Source organism: Tursiops truncatus, chromosome 4 (genome assembly GCF_011762595.2).
Source record: "Tursiops truncatus isolate mTurTru1 chromosome 4, mTurTru1.mat.Y, whole genome shotgun sequence".
Lineage (NCBI taxonomy): Eukaryota > Metazoa > Chordata > Mammalia > Artiodactyla > Delphinidae > Tursiops > Tursiops truncatus.
Window position 1 is genome coordinate 64,169,879 of NC_047037.1, and position 11,194 is coordinate 64,181,072.

Consider the following 11,194-nt stretch of genomic DNA (forward strand, 5'->3'; position numbering starts at 1 on the left):
CGTCTCGGGTTTGGAGGTTTCGGTGTGAGGCTCGAGGGGCCAGACGGCGGCTCTCCCTCCCCGGCCCCCGGACGATGGTACAGCCTGCTCCGCCACCGTCACGTGGGCGCCCCCTCTGTGACGTCGGCGTCTTTGCTGTAGCAAAGCTCGGCCTCTGGAATTCTGAGAACTAATTTGCTATTCGGTGACATAAGAGGGGGAGTGCGCTTTGCTTTCCCGGGGTCTGGGGCTAATTCCTCCTCTCTTCCCCGTAAACTCAACTCCTCGAGCTCAACACACAAAAGGGAGCGAGAGGTTCGAACCTTTGGGAAAAGTCTGTTATATATAGTAGGTTTCGAGGCGAGTAAGAGAAAAAAACAATAAACACCACAGCTCTTTCCAGCTAGAATATTAGGCACCACGAGAAAAATATTTGCCAAGCAGTTTTCGGTGGGTTCATTTGCTTTATTTTTATTTGGGACAGTTTTGTTTTTTGTTTTTTTTTTTTTCCTTGTTGGTGTGGTGGCTCGGGATTTGGGGTTATTGTATTTTGATGGGTTTCGGATTTTTGCTTCTGATTTTTGCCTTTTGCAACTTTGTGATGTTACGTAAATCATAGGATCCCGCATCGGTTGGATTTTGTTTTGAGTGTTTTTGCCCCAATCTCATCTCTCAAGCGCTTTAAGGAAGATGTGTTATTTTTTAATACTGATACTATTGAAAGAAGCTTGAATTTTTTGTCGTATATGTTACATCCCAACCCCCATTTTTTGGGGGGTGGGGAGGGTGCAATTTTCTTTCTCCCCGTGGACTTTTACTGAGAGGACGCTCCCCTGCACTTGAGAGACATGTTCAAAGGATTTGTTTTGGTTTGTTTCTTTCCAGGACAGCAAGTGGTGGGTTTACTCTTTCTGTTATTGTTGACTCTTAGGAAATTTCTTGCTGCGAGAAACGTGTGTGTATGTGGGTGTGTGTATGCGTGTGTTCTACAAAATTCCGTGAGCCAAATACATGTTTGTGCTTTGCTTTTTCTTAAGGTCTTGATTCCGCCCCCCCTCCCCCCGGCCCAGCTCGCTTCAAGGTCGTTGTAAAAAATCTCTCCTGTCTGTGTTTAAAGAGATCAGCCGGAGGGAATTCTAAAGGCCTACCGTGCCAGTATCACAGATACTGCGTGTGTTTAGAACAGACTGTGCTACAACTACAACGCGCTGCACGCAGCACAGTCCTCTTAGCTTTAGAGCTGAGTTTCGAGGAGGAGGAGGAGGAAAAGGGGGAAATCTTTCTTTCTTCCTTACTTCCTTTCTTTTTAAAGGCAAATGCAGTGCAGAATCATTCCACTGTGGGCCTTGGTTTGTTTATTCAGAACTGCCAGTTTCCCTATTTAAATATTGGTTGGGGTTTTTTCCCCTCCTACTCATCCCTGAATGAGGGAGACTCTTGTTTCTTTTATGTCTCTCTCTTAAAAGAACGGTGTGAGGGGAAAATAATATTTCAGATTCCTCAAGTATTAACCCCAAATGTTTGGACCAGAAGCAGCTTTCAAAGGTCAGACTGTTCTGAGCCTTGGCTATGAGAGTCCTTCAGGCAACTCATTAAATTACAGAGGAGTTCTTAAAGGTTCCGCAAAATTTCTGCACATGTTAATTTCCAATAAAGATATCTCCCAAAATAATCTACCTCTCCCAACCCCAGTTTGGGTTTATAGAACTGAGCAGAGCTATGAAAGACTGCTGGTTGTTGCCTGGGATATTTGGGGTCTCTTTCCCAGAATGCCATAAGAAGTTCAGATCTATCGCTGAAAATGTGGTTGTCAATGCAGCCCCCTTTTGGAAAAGGCTGTGTTGGGGTTTTTAAAACCAGGAGAGATCCAAAGGGGTCGGCTATTTTCACAAGGGCTGGAGCTTAGGAAATATGCGTAAGTGTCTGTCCCTGTGAAATCTGAATATTTTAATACTTATTGACAGATGAATTACTGCAGTCTCTGCAGAAAAGCCTGTCTTGTGAAGGATTTTTGAAAAATATACACAGGCCTAATGCTGTCACTGTTGTCAAAATGAACATTTTACCCCCAAAGACACATGATGTCATCCAGTGCAGATCCATTTGGCCAGAAGGGAGACTATCTGTTTTTCTGATTGTCCCCTTCCCCCTCATTTTCAAAGCGTTTTAAAGGAATCCCACTGGATTCAAAATGACACCCCGATTTTGCTGAAGTGATGGTCTTTGTGTATTTGTATGGGTGATGATTTTTCTATCTTTTATGAGTAATAAGAACTTTAGGGTTTCTCAGGTGTCTGTGTGGTTTGGAATGTGAATTGTATGGCTCTGCCCTATTACTGATCCTACAGTGAGATTACTTTTGTGATTTGGGGTCACTTTTCTTGTCAAAGTTGCCATCCTGCCTCATTGGCTCCCCCCTCCCCCTTAAATACATAGCTTGCCCCTCCCTCGTTCTCTTTGCCACGCCAATCTTAGCCCCATGGGGGCGCTGCAGAGCAAAGGGAAATCTCCCTCAGACAGCAGAACAAACCAGAGCGGGGGCTGGGAATGAATTCACCCTTCTTTAATTCTCTGCGGAGAGCCCTTGGAGGAAGAGCCCACCAGGCCTGGTTTGTAGATAATTAATCCTACCGCCAGGGACCGCAAACCTTCTCAGGACGTTATTTCCGGGACCCAGTGCCAGGGTCCCACATTTCTACTTTTTTTTTTTTTTTTTTTTTTGCCAAATTGAAGTGTTTACACCGAAAGAAATTAACCAGAACAGGAGACGGTTAAATGAAAAAAAAAAAAAAATTATTGAAGCTATTTTAAAGATGAAGATTTACTTTTAGGTAGGTCCCCTTTTCTCTACGGGATGAATGGTGAGGAAAATCGTGTACCCACCTCTCAATCTCTTTTCAATTCCTAGGAAAGTAACTTTATCAGATTTTATACCAGTTGAATTTCTTCCAAAATGCCTTCTCTCATTCTTGATCTCTCCCCAGTAGTAACCAGTTGGTGTCACTTTGTGGACCTCCCTCATTCCAGCAGTGCTAGGATTAAAGAAAGGATTGAATTGAATATATTCAAATTCTTTTAAATCATCCTTAAGAAGCTCTAAAGAGAGATTCCATGTCTGGGGTCTTATGTGTGATTCCTGTGGGCTTGGAGGGGCTGTGTATCAACCAGTCCTATGAGTTAATGGTTTCTGGCTATTAATACTCAGAGTAGAGGACCAGGCCAGCCCCTTTGCCTGGTGTTCTGGGCATAGTAATAGGTTACTAATCACAGGTTCTGGGTAAATAAAAGCTGTGTTACAAAATAAAATAGCTTGGTCTTAATATTACATCTATTTAAGGAAAGGAACAGATTTTGCATCCAGTTCCCCCCAGAGAATCTTCCCCACCATTCAATCATAGCTGAAAAGGAAACTATCCTTGGAATAAGCACTGTCCTGTCTTCTTTCTAAGGGGACTCCAAACAGGAAATTGGTTTCACCTGTCAGGAACTTCTGGCACCTTGGTAGATCTTTAAACTATCACATCGCAGAATTACAGATTTTAGAACTGGAAGGAACCGTGAAGATGATCACTCAAGACTTCTTTCTTTCAGGAGGACAGGATAGCCATCACTGGAGGCGTGTGGGACCCCAGGACACAACTGAAAACGGGTCTTCGTGGTTTGATGGTCCTGTGTTAGAAAATCGGGGTGATCTGACTACCTGGGTTTGGAGATGGGCATCTTGTTTTCTGGCAGAATTGAGGAAAGCAAGGCTGCTTTGGGCTGTGTGTAAATTGTAAACTGGTTCTCAGAACAGACTCCAGGTCACAGTGAGTATTGAGTTTTGATTGTCATCTGGGCTTGGCTATGCTTGTCACCTGTGCTATGGTACTCAACAGCTACTTTTGATGGGTATGGGAGATCTTATTTACCCATTAGTTTTATTTCAAATCCTTCACTTAGAGCCATTATAAACAAGCTCCTTACATTATCCTTGGAGAAAGAAAGGTGTTTTCTTGGTATGATTTAGAGAAATTGAGCAGAAAGTTTTGAGACATTAAAAAAAAAAAAAAGATGATTTCCAGCCACTACCTTCAGAAAAACAAGTGTCAACATTTAATTTTGGTCCATATGCTGCCTGCTTTTGGCCTGTATTATCCTGAGACCTTTTTTTTTTTTTTTTCAGTTTAGAAACCTTTTTGGCCTAGCTCAGAGTTTCCCCCCAAAACACGGATTTTTTCCACACTTTTCTCACTTATTTAAAATAGAAATAAATATCTCGGGAGCTTAAAATAGAGAAGTGATGGGGGGGTGCGTAATCATTTGTCTACAGCACTCTATCACTGTTTTGAATAACAGGGTTTTCACTTCCTATGAAACCTTAGCATGAGGGAAAGCAGCAGCTGGACCAGGAAGGGGATGCAGGGAGGAAAGCACTTGAGTGTTTGTAAACTCAGGGTGGCTGGCCCACCGGGCTGCTGTACTTAGCTGTCTTTACTACCTAAGGCTAGAAGTGGAAAAACTTGATTTGCGTGTTGTGCCTGCATTTTTTTTTTTTTTCCTTCTCCACACCGCCCTCTGTACACCTGACCATGCTGAAGCCTATCTGAAGCCGGCTTGACGGCAGGGAGAGCTGGAGAGCGGAAGAATGTGCTGAGAAAGGGAGTGCTCGGTACTTTTCCATTCACATCTCCACAGTGGCTTTTCTTGTTTATTTCAACCTCCACCAGCGGAACCCTGTCAGCTGCCTGAAATCCGAGTCATTAAACTGTTCCCTGAGGTCAGACCACAGATGCTTGGTGCATGTTTCCTACATGTCGGTGTCTATGTAACATATGTACATACAGAGACACACGCACAAACGTGTAACTCCGTGGGGGCACAGTGTGAGGTAGGGGGAAAAAACATGGATTTGTTGCCAGAAAACCTTGGTTTCTAATTACCGTTCTGCCTGGAACTCCTTATGGGACGTGGAGCAAAACCACTTATCAGGACTCAGTTTCCTCAACTGTGTGAAGGAATAACCCAGATGGTTTGCAGCACGTCTATCTGTTCTAAATTCGATACCTTGTGTCTAAATATATATTTATGTAACTTTAAGGTGGAGGGGGGGATGGAAAGGAGCTGAGTGAATGTGTCCCTGGGGTGGGAAAAGAAGTTAAAATGTAAACTTCTAAGTAAAGAAGGCAGTCCCAGAATCTTCACCTCTATCAATTTTTAACCAGTTATAGACCAAAGTCTGGGATTCTGCTGAGTAGGTCCAAAAGCCAAATGAAGATTTTAAATGTTAAGAGTTGGAAGGGGCCGATTCTAAGACCTTGTACCTTTGATCTCCTGCATTCATAATCGGATGTGACAGTTCCCAAGTGTCTTTTCTGCACTAGAGTTCTTTTTTTTTTTTCCTTCTCCTGTTTTTGGAAACAGTCCCAGTCAGTGATAGGAAGGAGATGACACTTGTAAACTGGGCACACCTTAAGCCGCTGGGCCCCATGTGGATGTAAAAAAATATGACATAATATTCATATACATACACACACACAAAAGAAGGAGAAAAAAAAAGAAAAAACTAGATAGAGATTCCTGGTAAGAAACTTAGAGGTAGTTCAACCATCACTGCATTAAAGGTAATTATTTGACGTCAGAGGAAATAACAGATGAGGAGTTTGCCCTTACCAAAAAAAAAAAAAAAGCCTTACTCTACCAGAACAAACTTGAAGGTAACTCTCCACCAATATTTCCTATGCTGCTTTTATCTCCATTCTTTAAAAAGAAAGGTCTAATGTTTCTCAGGCCTGATTGCCTAGCAAAGCCTTTAACGGACCTCAGCATCTTCAGGACATAATTTAAAGTGTAGTTCCTGTTTATTAACAGTGACCTCCCCACCACCACCGTCCCTCCTCTTAGACCTTCTGCAATATTGATGCCCACGTACAAGGAGAGATGGAGCCAATTATATTCTCTCAATGAAATACTATTGAGAGTTACAATATGCTAGCACTGGGAAGGTCCTTAGCAACTGTTCAATTCCACACGACTGAATTTATATCATTGGAAATTGAGGCCCACACAGAATGTATTTGCCACACACACTGGATCAGACTGAGCCAGGTCCAGAATTTTGATGTCCTGGTTCTAAATCCACTATGTTTGTCCATGGTTTATCATGAAAAGAGGACGTGGGGTGGGCAGCCCTGCAAAAGAGCCATTTGCTGTGTCCTTACGTTCAGAGAAGGCCTCACATTAGACTTTTGACATCATCTCCACTGAGGTTCTACATCAGTCTTAGCCGTACACAGACAGGATGGAAAGGAGCAGACCCTCATCCACAAGTTCTCTGTGTGTGTCCCAGGGTAGGACCCAGTGTCAGAGCCACCACAGGCTCCTACGGTACTGTGATTTAATACTGTTAATTAACCTATAATTATCTTATGAATAGTACAATTGCATTGTAATTGTGTGTATGCTGGTGTTGAAAATGTAAAATTTAATATGTTTTTGGCCTAGAAACAACGATGCTACACTAGCAAAGAGCCCACCTGGTACCAGATCTTGATTTCTGATACTTCTGTGCAGTAATGGAAAACAAGGCTCCTTGGAGAAACGTCTGGTTCTAGATCTAGGACTGGGGCAAGAAGTATTCAAAATCAGAATGGAACATCTTATAGCATCATAAATAAAGAATTGCTGAAAAACAAACAAAAACTACATCGATGGGGCATATTTCAAAGAGACACTGGAGCCACTTGAAGAGCTCCCAATGGGCAAAGCTGGAAGATTTGGAGTAAAAAAAAAAGAAATCAAGTAATATTAGATTACAATCCAAAGTATAAAAGAAATATCCATGAATCCACACTGATATAAATTATTAAATAAATTAATTAATCAGAGAAAAGAGACAAATCTCCCTTGAAGAAAAATTCCAAATCATTTATGTAGATACACTGCCAGCAAGGATGGGGGCAGGGGGTGGTGTGTAACTCCTCACTCCTCAAGTGTGAGCTATGCACAGTGACTTCCTTCCAAAGAGTACGGTATGGGAAGGGAGGAAAGGAGGGAGGGAATCATTTTACATGGAGAAACCTGACAAACACTACACCAGCCAATTCACCAAGGTGAACATCAGCAATGATAAGCCATGTTGATTGTTATGTACCTTTGATCTGAGGAGATGAAAATGGCTTTTTACCTCTGTGGTCTTCCTCCCACACCCCAGTCTATTTATGAGAAAAGTCTCAGACAAGTTTCAGCAGAAGGGCATCCTACAAAAGACGTCACCAGTATTCCACAGAGCTATCAAGGAAAGTCTGAGAAATTGCAGCAGCTGAGAGTAACCTCAGAAGATATGACAACTTAATGTAATGTAGTCTCCTGGATGGGATCATGAAACAGAAAAAGATAAGGTAAACCCAGACAAATCTGAATAAATGAGGAGCTTTAGTTAATAATATTGTATCAGTGTTGTTTCATTAGTTGTTACAAATGTACCATAGTAATATAAAATGTTAATAATAATGGGAAACTGGGTATAGGGTTTTTCTCTGCACTATCTTCTCAATTTTGCTGTTTAAAAAATATTTGGGGAGGGCATATCCTTATTTATTTATTTATTTTTCAATACCAGAATCCTCCAAAAATGAGCTAGGTCTCTTGAAATCTGAGAGATTTTCTTCCCAGTCAACCATGCCCCCCAGATAGAGTCAGGAAAATGAGGGAACCTGCGTTTATTCTTTTAGTTTACTAAATTGAAAGCAATTTAGCTAATTTCTCTGTGTCACCATCTGGACACAGAACTGTGAGGAGAAGAACACTTAGGAAGCACCAAAGGCCAAGTGTTGTCATGGTGGTGGATGACTCAAGGCACCTCATCAATCTGCTTGCTCCACATTTCTTTCTGAAAATCCTCCATGGAAACAAGGCCCTGAAAGATCTAGCCATCAGTCCATAATAGACATATAATACTTAGGGATTCATCACTGAGGTTGGGGGAGCCTCAAGACCTTCCTAGAATGTCTGGTATCTCATTGTACAACTCCAAAAGAACTGTGGATCTCATCAGAGTTTAACTCTGGGTCTAGAGAAGAACGCTAACTGGACCCTATAACTCTATGAATTTGTCTTCATTATCTGAAGATGACCCCATTACCTAAACTAGAAAAATCCAGAGAGGGAAATGGTTTGCCAAGACCATCCCACAAATTAGTGGTAGAGTTGCTTCCCATCAACCAGTCCACCCTGAATCATTTATTTTGCTGTAGTATTCCCTTTAGTAAACTAAGGACTGCTATTGCATTGATATACATTATTTCAGAAATGCCTCATTCATTTCTAACCACCTGTCAGTTACCAGTGGTGTCCAGTTCCAATGTGAGCTTAAGTGTCTCTTCCTTCTTTCCCTTCACCTTTTCCCACTTGCATCAGCCTCTCTGCCAAGTGGTTATAGATCTTTGAACCAACACTGATATTCACTATGGAGGCTGACATCTAAATTCTTCTTGGTGAGATGAGGTAAGACTGAATGCTATCATAGTCCAATTTGGTTATCATTACTGTCAGCAATCTGTTTGGTTACATGTCTCAAGAATCATAAATGTAGTCATGCCCTGTGACCCAGTAATTCGACTTCTAGGAATCTATCTTCAAGGCATAATTCAACATATAGGGGAAGAAAATCTTTGAATGAATATATGCATTCAAGCATTATATCTAGCAACAAAAAAGTTGAACAACCTACATGTTCCATCATGACTGGGTTGGAGGGAAGGGTATTGGATGGAGAATGGTTAAATATAATACAACTAATTTTTAAAAATTAGAGTTGGAAAACACTTATGGTAACAGGTAAAGTGAAAAGCAGTATATATATATGTATGTAGTGTATTTATAACTATACATAAAAAATAAACTGGATATAAACAAAAGCACACAATTAACGAAAAACTATTTACATGAGCTGTCTTAGGGTAGTAGGATTATGGATGCTTTTTTCTCCTTTTATTCTTTTCTTTATCTTCCAAACTGTGTAATGTTTATATGTTAGTTTGATGTCCATCTATCTCACAAGCACACACTCAAGACACTGAAAAGCCCTAAGTGAAATCTTTTCAATGCAAGCAATTAGTCCTCTAATTCACAGTTTTGAATGTTTGACCTAAAGTTGAAGCCTCCCACATCTTTAGGGCCTAGAGCAAAAGTGAGAACTGCCCACTCATTCTTGGAGAAGACCTTTCACTCTGGGAGACACTTGTCTCCACACCAACAAAACCTCACCCTTTCTGAGCACATCGACCATAATGAGATTAAATAGATCCTGTAAATCTTTGATCTGTCTCTGCCTGCTGGGTCTTAGTGTGCTTATCTTGTTTGTTGGTTATTTCACAGCTTTTGAAAATGTTAAAGAGTTTCCTGGGGCTTCCCTGGTGGCACAATGTTTAAGAATCCTCCTGCCAGTGCAGGAGACACCGTTTGGAGCCCTGGTCCCGGAAAATCCCACATGCCACGGAGCAACTAGGCCCCTGTGCCACAACTACTGAAGGCCGTGTGCCACAACTACTGAAGCCCGTGCGCCTAGAGCCCATGCTCCACAGCAAGAGAAGCCACCGCAATGAGAAGCCTGCGCACCACAACCAAGAGTAGCCCCCGCTCGCCGCAACTAGAGAAAGCCCGCGCACAGCAACAAAGACCCAACACAGCCAAAAATTTTTAAAATTAATTTTAAAAAAAAAAGGGTTTCTTGGTTACTTTACTGTCTCCATGAGGCCACCCAGGAGATCTCCTGGTAAAAAGACATTCTTTGAGATGCTTCTGGGGCTACAGGAGATTTGGTTTTCATTATTTTTTTTTTGTTTTTGCGGTACGCAGGCCTCTCACTGTTGTGGCCTCTCCCGTTGCGGAGCACAGGCTCCGCACGCGCAGGCTCAGCGGCCATGGCTCACGGGCCCAGCCGCTCTGTGGCATGTGGGATCTTCCCGGACCAGGGCACGAACCCGGGTCCCCTGTATCGGCAGGCGGACTCTCAACCACTGCGCCACCAGGGAAGCCCGGTTTTCATTCTTATAACATGTTTGACTAGTGAATTCTGAGGAAAACAATTTAAAAATAAGCCCTATCAATGTTGTTTCCCTTAGAGAATCACAAGCTTGTTAGGAACTGGGAGTAGGTGGTTACCATTCTTTGAATCTCTGGTTCTTAGAAAAGGGCATGGGGATAGACGTCAGGATCTAGGAGGTGAGTTGAGGTAAGGACCATGGTTCTGTTAAGCCCTCTTCCCTTAAACCACTGATCTAATTCCTCATACTCAGCTCATTCGTTCACTCGTTCGCACAATACACAGTTCATTGGCAGTCTTTTGTGGGTTAGACACTATTTTCCCTGAATACTGGGGAAATGAATATAAATACAACGGAATTCTGACCCCAGGGGACACACAGTCTACTGAGAAAAAAAAAGGCGGAGAATGGTGCAAAAGCTTGCTTTAAGTCATGCAAACGATAGCCCCCTTGCCAGGCCAAACATCCTGATTCTGAGCCAAACTCTCTGGCCTCCTCCCAGAGGCTGTGTCCTACCTCCTGCTCCAGCACCAGTGTGAGGCACCGACTCCCTCCCTGGGCAGGTTCAGCCTCTGGGTTTTTCATCCAGTGTTGATTAGAACAGGATATAACCCAGCTGCCTCCATGCACCATCCAGTAATACCCAATACACAATGCAAAGAAAATCCACAAGAGCCTGGAGCATACACAGCCCCACCACCACCATCACCAGGTTGGCTCAGCCTGCAGGCCAGAGCTGGACTGTGATTTTTACAACTTCGAGGGCCTGACAGGTTCTACCATGAACAGAGAGATCACCCAGCATCATGCTATTCCAAAGCACACAGCCTCAAGTAGCATCCACAGCCTGGACTCTAGCTCCCGACACCACCTCTAACAGGATCTAGACCCCTAATAGATCCTGAAGCTTACTCAGCTAAACCCAAGTCTACCCCAACCTCTGGGCATCCCAGACCTTTGGATAATAAACTAACAGGTGATATAAACAGGTGCTAGCCCCGCACCCATGCCACTTTTCACAGCACCTTATTGCCAAGGCCCAGACTGCCTGAGGGTTGGGCCCATGTGCCAGGAGTTGTAACCATCTCCTTCCTATGGCACGTGCATAAAACCACCAGATACAATTTCAGCAATCTTACAATTAGCTGGAAGTCTAGCAGCTTTCAATGTCTCAACATCAAGGTTGCTAA

The 11,194-nt window shown here is 42.8% G+C and overlaps 1 long non-coding RNA gene across 3 annotated transcripts; it reads left to right on the plus strand.

The window, feature by feature from the left end:
• Window positions 1–198: 198 nt before the first annotated feature.
• Window positions 199–7,645, plus strand: LOC101317422 (uncharacterized). 3 transcript variants are annotated; one of them, XR_012331425.1, is made up of 4 exons: window positions 199–429; window positions 3,571–3,788; window positions 4,560–4,738; window positions 6,463–7,630. It is a non-coding gene; the product is annotated as an uncharacterized lncRNA (long non-coding RNA). The 3 variants fall into 3 exon arrangements; XR_002178591.3 differs by having other exon boundaries at window positions 3,571–4,738; window positions 6,463–7,645; XR_186285.4 differs by lacking the exon at window positions 4,560–4,738 and having other exon boundaries at window positions 201–429; window positions 6,463–7,600.
• Window positions 7,646–11,194: the final 3,549 nt, after the last annotated feature.